Source organism: Tupaia chinensis, unplaced genomic scaffold, assembly GCF_000334495.1.
Source record: "Tupaia chinensis unplaced genomic scaffold, TupChi_1.0 Scaffold000099_1, whole genome shotgun sequence".
Classification (NCBI taxonomy): domain Eukaryota; kingdom Metazoa; phylum Chordata; class Mammalia; order Scandentia; family Tupaiidae; genus Tupaia; species Tupaia belangeri.
The window spans coordinates 4,013,614-4,031,818 of NW_006159563.1; the positions used below are offsets into that span (position 1 = coordinate 4,013,614).

The window sequence follows — 18,205 nt, forward strand, 5'->3', positions numbered from 1 at the left end:
ACAAAAAGTTTTTAAAAAAAAAAAAAAAAAAAAAAAAAAAAACTAAGCTATATTTGTGAGTTCTACTAGAGATATTTTTTAACAGACATAAAACCATAAATGTCTTAGATACGGAAAAGATTGTACTGCATTGGTTTAGAATCTGTGAAAATGCAAAAGAAGTGGCTTTTATTCCAGCCTAGTGTCAACACAGCCAAAAGCAGCAAAGATCGGGAATCAGTTTTATTTTAACTCAACCTTCTCTAGGGAAGTAACAGCTTAGAGATTAAGAATTTGGGCTCAGAAGCCGGGTGGCCTTGGTCCAAACTTAAGCCCTGCCATTTACCAACTATTTAGATTTGCCCTAGTTTCTCCATCTATAAAATGAGAACAGCATAGACCCTAATCTTGGTGTTGTTATAATAATCCAATAAAATAATACATTCTAAGCACCTAGCACAGTGCCTGCTATGTAGTAACCACTCATTAAATGTTAACTGTTCCTATCGTCATTGTTATAAAACCTGTTTAGTGGACACCACAAAGAACAGCACAGTGGAAGGAGGAAATAATTACCCAAAATGTAAGCTTGGAAATAAGTCTGTGTAGACAAACCTTAAGGTATGCAAAATAGACAGACAGATGTGCAAAACAAGGTATTTTATGCAAAGCGAACACCAAGGAAGGGTTATATACAGAGCTAGTCCTGGGACTTGGGAGTGCTCTCACAGCCACTGGTGATTTGAAGTACCATGGTGAGTCGTGGTTAGGAAGCTGCACTGAGAAAGCATGTTATAATTAATTGTGGATGTCTGAATGGGCAGGGAGAGAATGAAAGCATATGGCACCTTTTATCATAAGTTTCTCATTCTTTTAGCTAGCTACCCTGTGAGGCCGTGGGCATACAAAGCCTGAGCCATGACTGGGAGTAGCCACAGAAAGTGCAGAGGAAATGACACCAAGAGACATGGGAGGTCAGGGCTATATAATTCAATTTCTATCTCCTGTACACAGATTCCAAGGCAATGAAAATGAGTAACTTCAAGAATGATTTTTTTTTCTCTATTCATAATAGAACACAGGCATGAGACAGAGAGAGGGGGAGAGAGAGAGAGAGAGCACTGACCACAGGATATGGTCTTGCCACAATCCCCCTTCTCTACTCTTCAAGTTCATGGGGTCCTGGGTACTCATACTCATGCCCACCGGGTTTTACGCTGACTAGGCTGGATTAAAGCCTTTCTATGGACCAGCACTTTATCACCATGCCACGGAGCTGACCCTGACTTCAAAAACAATTTTAATAAAATAATTTAGATACCTTAGGATCGTACTTTAATTAGCAGTAGTATAAGACCTTCCAAGTAACTATAGTAAAACACAATGTCAGATCACCAGAATAAAGGATCATTATTTTAATGAAATCAAGAGAGATTTAAGAGACTGTGACAGTCAACAAAACAAGAAGCAGCCCCTGTCAAATGGATGATGATATAGGTATTATTCGGAGATGCCTTGCAGGATTCTATGGATATGCTGATCTTACTACACAGTCTAAACAGAGGATGAGGAGGCACCTGAGTCATTTCATTCCTATGCCAAAACACAATGGACTCAAGGTCCTAGGGCTGACAGATTCTTCTTTACCACCAAGATCCAAGGACTAACTGTGGGTGTCACTGCAGACCTTCACACTGGGTGATGACTTAGTTTCTATTGTGTGTGACTGTCACTGAGAAAGAAAGTGTGTGACCTGCGGCTATTGCAGTCAGGAAGTCTGCACCTACTAGTTGGCTGCTACTTGTGGAGATGGCCACTATGATTCAAATAGAAAGTTATCTGGGAGTAAAGGGTGACGGGCAAACTTTGGGTAGGGGAAGTATTTTGTTTGTTCGTTTCATTGAAAAGTTTGTTTTAAAGACAGTATGAAATGAATAAATTAAATTCAAACATTAATACCTTGGTTATGTGAAAAGGCTAACCCAATGACCTACAAAACCTTTTTTTTTTTTTTTTTTTTGCGGGGGAGAGGTTTTTGCTATACGGTGCGTGCACTCACCAGAAAGACAGAGGGACAGAAAACAAGACATCATCCCCCAGGGGAGATGGCCACACCACAATCCCTTCTCCTCCATTCTCTTCTTGGGATCTTGGGCAGGCACGCACATACGCCCAGCCTCAGTGAGTTTAAGCCACCAGGTCCGGGACTTGAAACGCGGTCAACTACATGGGAGTCCAACGACAGCCATTACACCAACTGCTGGTCCCCGTAATCTTCTATGAGAAACATGAACCATAACCCTTTACTAGCACTGACGTAAGTATCATGACTTGGACCTGCGTAGCTCCACCTTTCATTTACACCGTCATTCACTCTTTCAACAAAAATTATTGAGTGCCCACAAAGCAGCAGTTGCATGAGGTGGTAGATGTTAAGGATGTAATTGTTAGAAAAAGACCTCTTGTCCACTAAGAATTCACACTCTAGTGAGGAATAGTCAAACTTTTAAAAAAGAATTAATGATAACAATGTGGTATGATCATAAGATTAGAATTGAGGTACAGTGGGAACACACAAGAGGGACATCTAGCTTCAGGGATCAGGGAGGATTTCCAGGCCTATAGCCTGAGTAGAGACTTGTGGGAAATGGAGGGTGAAGGTATGAAAATGTGACAGCAGAGCAACAGAGGCAGAGGGGCCGGGCCACACACAAGCTTTGACTCTACCTTGGAAGCAATGGGATTCAAGCCATAAGAACATGGCAGGAAGACCAGTTAGAAGGCTATTTCAGAAATCGAGTGGATCAATGCTGAGTTTCGGGAATATTAAGGAGGTAAAATTAACAAAACTTATCATTGTCAAGATGAGGGAGAGAAGGAAAGGAAGATGTATGTTGAGCAATGAGCTGCAATGATATTTATAAATATGCTCAAAAGTATACAGATCATGATAGATACTATTTTATTTATAAAATTACATTTTAAATAGCTATTCTGGATAGTTATACTGGTTCAAATTATAAAACATCCAGGCCAGCAGGTGGCATAATGGTTATGTTGCTGGACTTCCTCGTAGTCAACAGTGGTTCAAGTCCTGGACCTGGCAGCTTAAAACTCACATTGGGTGCATGTGCATGCATGCCCAAGATTCCAAGAGGAGAATGGAGGAGAAGGGACTGCAGTGTGGCCATCCACCCTAGGGATGTCTGTCTTTATGTCTCTCTGTCACTCCAGTGAGTACACACACCCTATAGCAAAAATCTCTCTTAAAAAAATTATAAAACATCCAACAAGCTTTAAAGGACGTTAAAGGAGGGAAAGTGAGAAATAATCCCCCAGGGGTATGGCCACGCTGCAATCTCCTCTCTTCCATTCTCCTCTCGAGATTTTAAGCATGCACCCACAGGCAACCAAGATGTTTTTCGAGCTGCTGGGCCCAGGATTTGAACTGTGAACTTGGTCATGTGGGATCCAGAGCCTTATGCACCATGCTACTTGCTGGCCCTGGCAGCTTTTACTTTTATTACAACCTTCTCACAAGAAAGCATTAATCTACTCATGAGGGTGATGCTTCCTCTCCTTCCCTCTGTCTCTATCTGGTGAACACCCTCTGGCAACACACACACACACACACACACACACACACACACACACACCAGGAAAGTACCAGATTGTGGAGCACTGACCAGGGCAGGAACCTGACAGGAAAAGCACACAGCCTCACCAACACTGGGAGCTTGCAACTGGGTGGTACTCTGACTGTCTTCCTATCTTTTTAGAATAAAATTTGGTGGAAAAAGATACTCTCAAGTCCAACATAGGCTTTCTAGACAGACAGATTTTGTTTGAAGTTTCTTTCCCTGATTACAATGGTGGTGAAGGTGTGGTAACAGTATTATTTTTAAAGTTTAAGGACCAGTCAGTGACACAACTATAATTCTACAAGACCCACATGGGAAGGTCCCAGGATCACATCCTGAGGCTTCCCTATACATGCCAAGCACATGAGCATCTGCCTATGATCTGGACTGGCTACGACCAGGGGTAGATTATGATATGAATGCCCTATTGGCCATGCCTCTCTCCCATGGAATAAATAAATAAATAAATAAACTAAATACATTCATACATGGGCCAGCAAGTGGTGTGGTAGTTAAGGTGCTGGACTCCACATGACCAACTACGGTTCAAGTCTCAGACTTGGTGACTTGCTTTCTCACTTTCTCTCTCTGGTCAAATTTTAAAACCAATAATATGTAAAAAAAAATTAAGTAAATAATTGTTTAAAAAATGTATATATGTACTGTATGTAATTATCATTTTTAAAGAATTTAATTTTATTTATTGCTATTATTATTTGTTCATTTGCTGTAGGGCACATGTGCTCACCAGAGATAAACAGAGAGAGGGAAAATGAGAAAGCAAGCCACCAGGTCTGGGACTCTAAATGCAGTCAACCATGTGGAAGTCCAATGTCTTAACTATCATGCCACATGCTGGTCCCCTTAATTATTTTTAAAAAATAAAACATTGCAGATACATGTAAAATAGTTCCCCGCCTATATACCTTCCCATATTCTCCTTTCCCAAAGTAACCATTGTCCTCAGTGTTAGTAAGTAACCTCTCTACTTCCTATTTTTATATTTTTACCATCTCTGTTAATGCTGTAAACAAAAGAAGCTATTACTGTGTGTGACAAAATTTAAGTAAATGGTATCATTTGTGGATTCTTTTACAACACTGCTTTTTCTTGAGATTTAGCAGTGTTAATTCATGTACACTTTGGTTATTCATTTTAACGGCTGTGTAATATTCCAACATATGACTAAATGACTATTATCTATTTCTCTACTTGCAATTAGGTTATTTCTAACTTTTTGGTATTAGAAAGACCATAGCTACCTTCTTGTCCATCAAATTGGTACTAGAACAATAATAATCCTTTATATATACTGTCTCGTGTGATCTTCATGAAGACACTATAAGATGGGTACAGTAATTCTCATTTTTTTTTAAGGCTTTTGCCATAAACATGTACACTAGCCAGAGAGACAACGAGAACGAAAGTGAGAAATCACCCTCTAGAGGGGATGGCACACTGCAACCCCTTCTCCTCCATTCTCCCCCTGGGATTTTAGATATGTACAAACATGAACCCAGCATAATTTTCAAGCCACCAGGTCCAGGACTCGAACTGCAGTTGGCCATGTGAGAGCTCTGCACCTCAGCCACCATGACACCAGCTGGCTACTGTAATTCTCATTTTACAGAGAGAAGATCTGACTTATATCAAAGTTCATAACTTGTCCAAAGTAACACATTAAGAGGGAATCAGAATTTAAACTGAAGTCTCATTATCACAAAAATTAAATTTGGAATGGGCTCCTATGTATTTGGCTGGATGGCATTGGACAATTAACATGAGCCTCGATTTTTCTCATCGAGGAAATATAAGTAATAACTATCTCCAAAGACAGTTGAAAAACCTAATACAGATTAAAAAATAAAGCACAATTAGAAATCTGTTCGCCATCCTGCCTTTGTCTTTGTATTCTCCTGATCATTCTGAACTTTCAGTCCTCTGGTTCTCCAAGAGAGACGTTCACAGAGGAGTTCTTCCCCCACTCTATCTTGGCTACTGTTCTTTATTCAAATCAGAGATGTGGAACTCTACTCCTTTCTCTACAAACATTTTCCTTCACCTTCTGAAAAATGTAAGTATTTCTTTTTCATCCCTAAAATGAATTGAACACTTTGCATAAATATGCTCACTTGGACAGATACAGTCGAGAATGTTTTTCAAAGATTAGATGGATGAATGATTTTTCAGAGAACTGTACTAAAGGCATGAAATTGCAAAATGTTTGCAATTTACAAAATTCAGTGTTTTTTTACCACCTCATTTCAGATATTGAATACATATGCAAAACATTTAAATGATAATCAAAGCACCTGTTTCCATTCAAGAGATGTGTACATTCAATCTATTTGTGCCAAAAGGAGGAAAGATTTGAATTATGAGCCATTTGTTATGGGTTGACTTGTATACCCAAAAACATATGTTGAAATACTAACTCTCGGTGCCTTAGAATGTTACCCTATTTTGAAATAGGGTCACTGTAGACAGATATCATTAGTTAAGATTAGTTCACAACAGAGTCAAGTGGGTTCATAATCCATTATGATTGCATCCTTATTTAAATTATTACCATGTGGGACCGTAATGGCTATGTTGCTGGACTCCCATGTAGTCGACCACAGTTCAAGTCCCGAACCTGGTGGCTTAAACTCACACCAGGCACGTATGTGTGCGTGCCCAGAATCCCAAGAGGAGAATGGAGGAGAAGGGATTGTGATATGGCCATCACCCCTGGGGAGTGATTTCTCACTTTCTGTCTCTCTGTCTCTCTCTGTCTGGTGAGCGCACATGCCCTACAGCAAAAACCTCTCAAAAAAAAAAAAAAAAAGATCACCATGGAAGGGACATGCACGCAAGGATATTACCGTGTAACCACGAAGGCAGAGGTCAATGAAGTATGTTCACAAGTCAAGGAAAAGCAAAGATTGCCAGCCAAACCCCAGAAGCTGGGAGAGAGACATGGAATAAAGAAGAACCAACCCTACTGATACCGTGAACTTGAACTTCTAAGCCTCCAAAAACTGTGAGACAAACTTCTGTTCTTTAAGCCATTCACTTTTGGTATTTTGTTACAGCAGACTTATGATACTAATATGCCATCTACATCACCCATAATGGCATTCAAATTCTATAAGTGTGGCCTTAAAAAGCAGTAGGAGGAGTCAGCAGGTGCAGGTTGCATAATAGTGAAGGCACTAGACTCCCACGTGGCTGACTACCGTTTTTTTGCATTTTTGGAGAGGTTTTTGCTATAGGGCACGTGTGCTCACCAAGACAGAGAGAGGCAGAGAGATAGAAAGTGAGAAATCACCCCCCAAGGGGGGATGGCCATGCTGCAATCCCTTCTCCTCCTTTCTCCTCTCAGGATCTTGGGCACGTGCACACACACGCGCCCGGCATGAGCTTAAGCCACAGGTCTGGGACTCGAACCGTGGTCAACTACATGGGAGTCCAGCGACATAGCCATTACGCTAACTGCAGGGCCCTGGCTGACTACTTTTTGAATCCTGGACCTGGCAGCTTGAAAATCAATGCCAGGTGCATGTGTGTGCATGCTCAAAATCCCAGCAGGAGAATAGAGGAGAAGAGACTGGGGCATGGCCACTCCCCCAGGGGTAATTTCTCACTTTCCCTCTCACTGTCTCTGTCTCTCTCTTTGGCAAGTGCATATGCCCTATGACAAAAATCTTTAAAAAACAAAAACAAAAAACGGTAGGAAAAATCACAATGCCCTCAAATATTTCTAAGTTAATAAATTCCAACTCAGGTGTGATTAGAGTTACGAGTTAAGATCTTCTCATTTGCTTATTAATTTGCACTGGCAGGGAGAGAGAGAGACAGGCAAAGAGAGGGGGAAAAAAACCATGGGGAACGGTCACATTTCCATCCTTTCTCCTCCATCTCCCCCTCCTTTTTGGAATTTTGGGCAACCATGTGCATGTGCCTAATGTATTTTAAAGACGCTAGGTCTAAGACTTGAACCTGCAGTTGGCCATGTGGGATCCAGCCACCTAACCACCAGGCCAGGGGCTGACTTGAGTTCAGACATTTGACATGATACTTAAAACTAGCTTTCCCTAAAGGCAGGGTGACAGCACCTTGCCATCACCCAGCCTGGCTTCCTTACTCAGGCACAAGGCTTGCTGTGAGTAACTTCTATCTACCACAATTCCGGTGGAGCTCTGACAAGAAAGCAAGGCGCTGCCGCACTGTTTCTTCCGGTGTTACATGTGATGTCTCCACATGGCGCCAAGGAAAGGAATGATCTCTCACAACCAGTTCTACAGCACTAAAACATGAATCAGGTAAAGGAAACCTGCCTCATCTAAGGTTCGTTTCAAAACCAAGGAGTTTTTCTTATAAAAATAAACTTTCCTGGGACCAGCAGTTAGCGTAATGACTATGTCGCTGGACTCCCACGTAGTCGACCGCGGTTCAAGTCCCAGACCCAGTGGCTTAAACTCCCACTGGGCGTGTGTGTGTGCGTGCCCAAGATCCCGAGAGGAGAATGGAGGAGAAGAGATTATAGCGTGGCCATCCCCCCTGGGGGGTGATTTCTCACTTTCTGTCTCTCTGTCTCTCTCTGTCTGTCTGGTGAGCGCACGCGCCCTATAGCAAAAACCTCTCAAAAAAATAAATAAATAAAAATAAATAAATAAACTTTTCTTATACATAAGTGTGCCTTTATTTTCAGAGCCTACTTAGAACCCTAAAATTTTCAAATGGACTCATCTGTCCATAATCAACTGACCATCTATTATATTCGAAGCAGTGTGAGACACAGCCCCAGTGCAATCTGAGTGTGTGTTGAGGAAGAGGGGTAAAAAGTATGTCAAATGGGGCCAGCAGATGGCATAGCAATTATGTTGCTGGACTCTTTCATAGCTGACCATGGTTTGGGTCCTGGACTCAGTGACTTAAAAACTCACGCTGGACGTGCATGCATGTATGCCCAAGATCCTGGGAGGTGAAGGGATTGGAGCGTGGCCATCCCTCCTGGGGCGGAGTGGGGGGAGATTTTTTCACTTTCCCTCTCACTGTCTCTGTTTTTCTCTTCAGTGAGCACATGCACTCTAAGGCAAAAACTTCTTAAAAATTTTTTAAATAAATAAATAAGTAGGTAAAATATCAAGAGGCATTAATTTTGCACAGAGGGAGAAGGGAGAAAAAGGAGATCCTCCCAAAGGAGACATTCTAAATTGAAATAGTTATTGAAACAGTCATTCTTTTAATATTCAGTAAAAATATTACTGAGATCAGTAAGTCTCACTTACTGGGACCAGCAGATGGCATAATGGCTACATCATTGGACTCCCACATAGTTGACCACAGTTTGAGTCCTAGACCCAGTGGCTTAAAACTCATGCTGGGCATATGCGTGCATGCCCAAAATCCTGAGAAGGGATTACAGCATGGCGCGGGGAGAGGGGAGATTTCTTGCTTTCTGTTTCTGTCTCTCTCTGTCTATCTAGTGAGCACACGCATCATATAGCAAAAATCTCTCTCTAAAAAAAAAGAAAATTAAAATATAAGCACTTAACCAAATGTTTGCTATAAAAGAAACACATAGTTTAGTTAGAGAGACAGGTAATAAATAAACACACAGAGGTGGGCAGGTGGCATGGTGGTTAAGGTGTGGATTCCCACATGGCCAATTGTTATTCAAGTCCTGGACCTGGCAGCTTCCTTTCTCACTTTGCCACCCTCCCTCTCTTTCTCAGGTCAAATTTTTAAAATAATAATAATGATAACGATGAACAAAATAAAATAATTCGTTAATAATAGATAAACAAATGATCAATCATGTAAGTCCTATATGCTACCAAAGAATAATAAAAGGAATATAATTTAGATTAGGAAAGAGAAAACTTCAGAAAATGTAACTTTTTAAACCGAGACCCAAAGGATAAGCAGTTAATGATATAAAGACTGAAGAGAAAGGGAAGCATATTCTAGGTCTCAGACCACCAAATTCAAAGATGATGAGATGAGAAAAAGCTTTGGAATACTCAGGAACCAAAGGCAAGCCAAAGTGACCAGAAGACCATGAATACAAGACAGTCAGATGGAAGAGCCATGCTAAAAAGTTTTCATTTTAGTCAAAGCACAATAGAAATCCAATGAATAGTTTAAAGGTATGGAGAGACATGATTCAGTTTTCATTTTGCAAAAAAAAAAGACCTCAATTAAGAGGACAGGAGTCAAGCTGCATTACAGCACTAACACAACTGGGCCCATGTAGGAAAGGTCCTGGGTTCATGTCTCACAACCTCCCTGAACACACAAGAGAGGTGTGCACACACGCCCTTGATCCGGGCTGGCAGGAACTATGGGTAGACTGTGGCACAAAGAAACTTTTGTGGTGGTATCTCTCTGTCCTTTTTTATCTGTCGAAGAAGAAATAAATTAATAAATCTTAAAAAAGATACAAATAAAAAGGCCACAGCAGCAGTCCAAGTGAGAGGTGATGATAGGTCAGGGCGGGATGATGGCAGTTGAGATGGCAAGATGTGGACAGACTCCAGATAAAGCTCAGAGGAGGAGCAAAAGGACTTAGCATTAGATTGAATGTTCTGGTAAAAGAGGAAACATCCAGAATAACTACCAGTTTTCTGGCCTAAGCAGCTTGTTAGGTTTAGTGCCAGCTCTTGATATGGGTCAACCAGGAAGGGTTGAAAAATGTTAATGCTGAGATGTTTTTGATATCCCCATGGGAAAATGAATCTAAACTGACTAAGTCTAGAGAACAGAAGAGAATAAGGGCCAGAGACACAAATCTGGGAGTCTCTGACATTGTGATAGTGACTGCCATGGGAATACAGGCATCCCCCATTTTACTGAGCTTCACATCACTGCACTTTTGCAGACACTGTATATTTCACAAAGTGAAGGCTTGTGGCTACCCTGTATTGAGCAAGTCTACAGGCACCATTTTCCCAACAATTTGCGTTCATTTTGTGTTTCTGTGTCACATTTTGATCATTCTCATAATACTTATTTTTTTTTATTATTATCATGTCTGTTACGGGATCTGTGGTCAAGGACCTTTTATGTTACTACTGTAATTGAGGAAACTCAAACACCCATGTAAGACAATAATTGATCAACAAATGCTGTGTGTGTTCTGCTAACGGGCTGCTCCCCATCCCTACTGCAACCTCATCTCTCTCCCTCTCCTCAGGCCTCTCTATTACCTGAGACACATCAATATTGAAATTGGACTGATTAACAGTCTGACAAGTTTCCAAGTATTCAAGTAAAAGGAAAATGTACACGTCTATCACTTTACATCAAAAGCTAGAAATGATTGATTAAGCCTAATGAGAAAGGTATGCTGAAAGCCAACACAGGTCAAAAGCTAGGCCTCTTGTGCCAAACTGTGAATGCAAAAAAACATATCTCGAAGAAAACTGAATGTTCTACCCTAGTGAACGCATGAATGTTAAGAAAAATAGAATTAACTGCTGACATGAAGGAAAGTTTCAATGATCTAGACAAAAGATCAAACCAGACACATTTTCTTAAGCCAAAACCTAATCCAGAGCAAGGCCCTAATTCTCTTCACTTCTATGTATGCTCAGAGAGGTAGGCAGGCTGCAGAAGAAGTGCTCGAAGCTACTAGGGTTGGTTCATGAGGTTTAAGGAAAGGGCCCTCATAAATGCGCACGGTGAAGCAGCAAGTGCTGATGCAGATGCTCTAGCAAGTGACCCAAATCTAAATAAGATAATCGATGGAGGTGGCTATGCTAAACAACAAACGCTCAATGTACACAAAACAGCCTATCATAGGAAGAAGATGCCATCTAGGACTTAGACAGAAATCATGCTCATTTACCATTTCAGAAATGCCAGGGTTGCTGCTTCAGCATGTAGATCAACGGATACAATAAGCAGAGTGGAGAGATAACCCAAACATTGGGAGAAAATATCTGTAACTTAAACATCAGATAGGGGCTAGTGTCCAAAATATACAAGTTAATCAAATACTCAAAAACAAGAAGATAAATAGCCCTTTAAAAAAAATGGATAGAAGACCTAAACAGACATTTCTCAAAATATATAACCTATAGATTATGGAAAAAATGCTCAATATCTTTAACCATCAGAGAAATGCAAATTAAAACCACAATGACACATCATCTGCTAGACTGGCTGTTATAAAAAAGATGAATAATAACAAGTGTTGGCAAGCATACGAAGAAAAAGGACCTTGTATGCTATGGGTGGTACTGTAAATGAGTACAGCCATTTTGGAAAAAAGCATGGAGGTCCCTCAAAATATTAAAATAAGGTCAGCAGGTGACACAGTGGTTAAAGTGCTAGACTCCCACAGGGCCAACTGTGGTTCGAGTCCTGGATGTGGCAGCTTGAAAAGCACCTTGGGCGTGTGTACATGCGTGTCCAAAATCCCAAAAGGAGAATTAAGGAGAAGGGATTGTGGTATGGCCATCCTCTTAGGGGGAATGATTTCTTACTTTCCCTCTCACTGTTTCTCTCTCTCTCTCAAGCAACATGCCTTACGGCAAAAGCCTTAGGAAAAAAAATTAAAACTAGAAGTACCATACTATATAGCAATCTCACTTCTGAATATATGTACGCAAAGGAATTGAAGCCAGTATGTCAAAGAGATGTCTGCACCCCCAAATTCACTGCAGCATTATTCAAATAGCCAAGATATGGTAATAACCAAATTGTCTATCAAAAGATAAATGGGGACCAACAGATGATGTGGTAGTTAAGGCAATGGACTCCCACATGGCTGACTGTGGTTCAAGTCCCAGACCTGATAGCTTGCTTTCTCACTTTCCCTCTCTTTCTGTCTCTTTGTTTCTGCCTCTCTGTCTCTGTCTCTTTCTCTCTCTTTCTCTCTCTCTCTCTCTCTTTCTCTCTCTCTCTTTGGTGAGCACACATGCCCTATGGCAAGTCGAAACAATAATAATAATAGTAATAATTTTAAAATAAATAAATAATTCTTAAAAAGAAAAAAGACAATGGGGGACCAGCAGATGACAAAATGGTTCCATTACTGGACTTCCAAATAGTCGACCACAGTTTAAGTCCTGGACCTGAAGCCTTAAAATTCACACATCTATACATGCCCAGATCCTGAGAAAAGAATGGAGGAGAAGGGACTGTGACGTGGTCATCCCCCCCTCCGGGGGTGGGGGGGGGAGGCTCCCTTGCTTTCTGTCTGTCTCTCTCTGTCTCTATGGCAAACTCATAAACCCTACAGCAAATCTGTCTCTAAAAAAATAACAAAAAAAGACAAGTGGAATTTTAAAATGTGGCATACATATATACATAATGAAATGCTATTCAGCCTTTAAAATTTCAGAAATTCTGTCACTTGCAGCAATAGGATAAACCTGGAAGGCGTTATGCTAAGTGAAACAAGCCAGGCACAGAGACAAATACCATATGATCTCAATTACGTGTAGAGTCTAAAAGTGTCAAACTCACAGTAGTACAGAGTTGAATGGCGGTTCCAGAGGCACAGGGGTCTGGGATATAGACAAAATGGGGAAACACTGGCAAATAGGTACCAAAGTTTATGTCAGCAAAGAGGAATAAGTTTTGATGATCTATCGTACAGCATGGTGACTGTAGTTAATAACGATGTACTGGGGGACCAGCAGTTAGCGTAATGGCTATGTCGCTAGACTCCCACAATAGTAAACCACGGTTCGCGTCCCGGACCCAGTGGCTTAAAACTCCCGCCGGGCGCGTGTGCGTGCATGCCCAAGATCCCGAGAGGAGAATGGAGGAGAAGGGATTGCGGTGTGGCCATCCCCCCTGGGGGATGATTTCTCGCTTTCTGTCTCTCTGTCTCTCTCTGTCTGTCTGGCGAGCGCATGCGCCCTATAGCAAAAACCTCTCAAAAAATAAAAAAATAACGATGTATTGTATATTTTGAAATAGCTAACAAAGAATTTTAAGTGTTCTTACCACAAATATGATAAATATCTGACGAACGGGTATGTTAATTAGCCTCATTTCATCATTCTATAATGCATTATTTATAATCAAACAATACATTGTGCTCCATAAATATACAAAACTATTTGTTAATTAAAACAAAAGATTTTTAATTAAAAAATACATTTAAGGAGATCTAGCCATTTGGGCAGAAAGGAAGATGTCCCACTGATAACTGGGCCTCCAGCATCCAAAACTCGCGTGAACAGCCCTTCTTCAAGAGACAGCCAATGGCTCCTGAGATCTAGGTCAAATTAAAAAAATAATAATAACAACAAATAGAATTAAATAAATAAATATTTAATTTTAAAAATACATTTAAGGTGCAGGTAGAATAAAAGATACTCAGGGTGGCATCTCCTTGTCTATAGTTGTAAGTTGGTCAATGGGTCCTGGGGGAATGGTGTCCCAGTGCCAGATTGGCTGACATTAGAATGAGGTGATACTTGCCATTCATCGAGAGTAGGTCGAGCTTGGAGATCAGCTCCTTTTGCTTCAACCAGGAGATGAAATTGCCACTATCCCCACCCCCACACCCCCCGTTAGTGGAGGGTAGTATTTTTGAGATATTAGAAAAGAGATGGATGGGGAACCAGTAGTTAGCGGAATGGCTATGTCGCTGGACTCCCATGTAGTCGACCACGGTTTGGGTCCTGGACCCGGTGGCTCATGCCGGGCACGTGTGCATGTGTGCCCAAGATCCCAAGAGGAGAATGGAGGACAAGGGATTGTGGCGTGACAATCCCCCCTGAGGGGTGATTTCTCGCTTTCTGTCTCTTTGTCTCTCTCTGTCTGGCTGGCGAGCACATGCACCCTATAGCAAAAACTTCTCAAAAAAAAAAAAAAAGAAAGAAAGAAAAAGAAAAGAGATTGATGAAGTTGAAGAAAAATCTAAGGATATAATGAAATTTACTACAGAGAAACTTTCAGTAGATGTGGTCTCACAGTTGGTGGTTTCTCCACTCTGTGATGCAATATCCCCATTTGTAGGAACTACAAGAAGTAACTTTGAAGGAAAAAAAGTCATTAGCTTAGAATATGAAGCATATCTACTGATGGCAGAAAAAAAAGTCAGAAAAATCTGAAGTGATCTTAGGCAGAAATAGGCAGTCAAACACACAGCGGTGTTCCAGAGACTCGGCTTGGTTCCAGTGTCAGAGGCAAGCATAACTGTTCCACGTCCTCAGCCCACAGGGCTGCATCCCTTGAAGCTGTGAGCTACGCCACTGGTACTGTAAGAACCAAGGTACCCATATGGAAAAAGGAATGTACAAAGAGTCTCATCAAAGAGTCATCATCTCTGAAAAGAAACAAAGAATGCTTCTAGGCAACCCGTGATTAGTCGCCTATATTTTTAGAGCACTACATCTTAAATTTGGCAAACATTTGTCATTGATCAGATATCTAATTTTCTTCTCCACAAACTGAGATAGTTTACTGAAGTACAATTTCATATTGGTGTAACAAAAGAAAAATAATAAATAAATAAATAAATAAATAAATAGATGGGTATATAGGATAAGGAGTTATTTAGGATCTAGATCTAGAGGAAGGACCTTAGGGAAGAAACGAGACCATTTCAATATGAGGAAAGATGTCTGTGGTAGGAATATCCTTCCATGGCTAATTTCTAATTGTACTGAACTCAAATGAAGTGTGACCCCTCCTCACCAACATCACTCTCCCAGGGAGAGCCTCCCTTATGCGCCATCCTGCACACCCCACCATGACGCTGTCAGGGATGTGTGGTGGGAATGTTAACAAAACTAAAAGGTACAAAAAGTCATTATCAGACTTGATGTCACATATTTTCAGAACTTCTATATTTTTAAAAGAGTCTGTGGCTTAAAAATTTTAAAATAGTATCTAAAAAAATTTATGGTGATTTCTAGCATTTCAGAATCTATCATCTTACCCTAATATTTGTTTTCTGTATTTTACTCAGAATCTATCCATATGGTATGGCAGTATAAAATTATAAAACTAGCAACAAGATGGTTTGTGTTAAAATATTAGTTGATGTTTAAAATGTAACCCACAGTCCTATAAGAAAATTATATTAAGTAAGTTAATATAGGAAAAAATACATATTTATTGAAGATTTCAGAAAGATTTTTCTTTTGGTTGATTATGCAACATTATCATTAGTGAAGTCATTAATAAACACATTTTCTGCAAGATTTTTATACAAAACAATCATATAGTCTTTAATTGATCATTCAGTATATTACCTTGATGGATTGAGTATATAAATCCCATACAGTTTTGGATTTTTAAATGTTTTTCCCCTGTTTTGTTGAGAGGTTCTTGACAAATAAAAGTTGTGGGTATTTATGGTTAAAAAAGAAAGAAAGAAAGGATACTCATGGAGGAAACTCAATTGATCTATGTTTAATTTTTTTTTTTTTTTGAGAGGTCTTTGCTATAGGGTGTGTACACTCACCACAAAGACAGAGAGACAGAAAATGAGAAATCACCCTCAAGGGGGGAAAGGCCATGCCACAATCCCTTCTCCTCCATTCTCCTCTCGGGATCTTGGGCACGCACGCACACATGCCTGGCATGATTTAAGCCACCAGGTCCGGGACTCGAACTGTGGACGACTACATGGGAATCCAGTAACATAGCCATTATACCAACTGCTGGTCCCGTCTATGTTTAATATTTTTTAAATATAGAAATTGCTACTTCTATAAACACTTGTGATAAACAAATCTGCCTTGCAAGTCAATTATTTTGCCTAAAACATTATTTTAGAGACTCACTCCCATATATCCCATAGATAAGTGTAGGTTACAGGCTCATCCCACAGTTTTCTTTTTTTCCTCCTATCAATATTTATAAGCAGAATTTATATGTTTAGTTTTTTTTGACAAAACCAATGAAATACATAGGATATATTAGGTCATAAGAGAAGTCACGATGTATTTTTCTATATTTTTCTATGCAAAAATGAGTCATGACTTTTCCGATGACCCAATTTAAAAAAAAAAAAAAGACAAGACCATTTCTACTCAAATATGTAGAAGAAATCCAAAGATGGAACTTCCAAACAACGACATTAATGTAATTTATTTAATTTTAAAAGGCTTTAGAACGAATGGCTTGCCAATGTGACATTCATGTATAAGAAGCTAGAGAACCAAAAAATCTTGCCTATTATTAGTGCAACTGATGAGAACTATATTCACAACACATAAGAAAAACAACCTATTTATAAAAACCAACCTGGTATCAGTAAAGTAAAACTCAGTTTCAATAATTTAAGAGAACTCTTCGAGTCAGTCAGTAAGTATAAAGCAAAAACCATTTATACTTTCTAAAAAAAGTCTCTAGTAAAATTCTGCACCAGAGGCCACTTTATAGAATAAAAAGTGGTGGTAGTGAAAAATTCTCTGAAATCTGAGCACTTGGTCCTAACTTTATGAACTACGTGGCTGCCCTGGAGCTAGAATAGGCTAAAAACATAAGAAGACTCTTAAGGGACTTAAGGGATTCATAGGTGACTGCCAAACAACAGAATCTTGCAGAACTCTGAGAGATCTGTCTTTATCTTGCTCAGTTCCCTTGTCACCCACTACTTGCTTTATGATCTTACTATACAGAAGAAAACCAGACTCTAAACAAAAATTTTTAAGAGAGATTTTTTGCTATAGGGCACCTGTACTCACTGGAGATACAGAGAGCAAGAGAGAGACAGAGAGCAATAAAGAGATAGAAAGCAAGAAATCACCCCCAAGGAGATATGGCCAAGCCACAGTCCCTTTTCCTCTTGGGAGGCATGAGTTTTGAGCCGCAGGGTCTGGGACTCAAACTGTGGTCAACTACATGGGAGTCCAGCAACGTCACCATTGCGCCATCTTCTGGTCCTCCTAAACTAGCATTCCGCTGTCAACATCAGCTACAGAATATTAGCCTGGAGGAACCACTGATGTGATCAGCTTGGCACTTTACATCAGCGTAAAACACAAACCAAAATACAGAAAGCTGAGTCACTGACTAAGGTAGTAAGCAGCTGAAGATTTTCTCCAGGTATTTGTTCAGCACAGGCTGCAAGGGCCATTAATATTTAACTGGAATTATTTTAAAACGGGACTTGATGCATTAGAAGAATGGAAGGTTCAAAACCATGACCTATAATAAAAAGGGCCTAGAAAAGTTTTGTGTTTGTTTTCGGCTAATACAAGTGTGAGGTCAGTGAAAGCATCAGTGTTCCATGTGTGGCTTTTTTCTCTCAGCGAGAAGGTATTGGGTTGTCAGAAAAGTCATGACTTCCCTGAGACAACCCAATAGAATCCCAAGGGCTACATTATTCTGCCCCTAAAGAAGAGACATGACTTACTGAATCTATCTCAAATTAATCCTAGTTATAGAAAAGAAAGAAAATTTAACAGGAGAAACAAAAATTTTAATTTACATTAAAAAGTCTGCCAGTGGGGCCAGTCAGTGGTGTGGTGGTAAGGAGGCTGGATCTCACATGGCCAACTGAGTGGTTCAAGCCCCAGACCTGGGAGCTTAAAAAACATGCTGTGTAGATGCGTGCCCCAAATCCTAAGAGGATGGAGAAGGCATTGTGGCATGGCTACCTACTGCACTCTCACCAGGGGGTG

General features: G+C 40.2%; 1 protein-coding gene and 1 pseudogene across 1 annotated transcript in view; one reads left to right on the top strand and one right to left on the bottom strand.

Annotated features, from left to right (window-relative positions):
- Positions 1–18,205, bottom strand: part of MSH3 (mutS homolog 3) — a gene marked incomplete in the record, with an annotated part of 248,405 nt that overhangs the window by 139,672 nt on the left and 90,528 nt on the right.
- LOC102498558 (molybdopterin synthase catalytic subunit pseudogene) lies at positions 13,137–14,922 on the top strand (annotated as a pseudogene).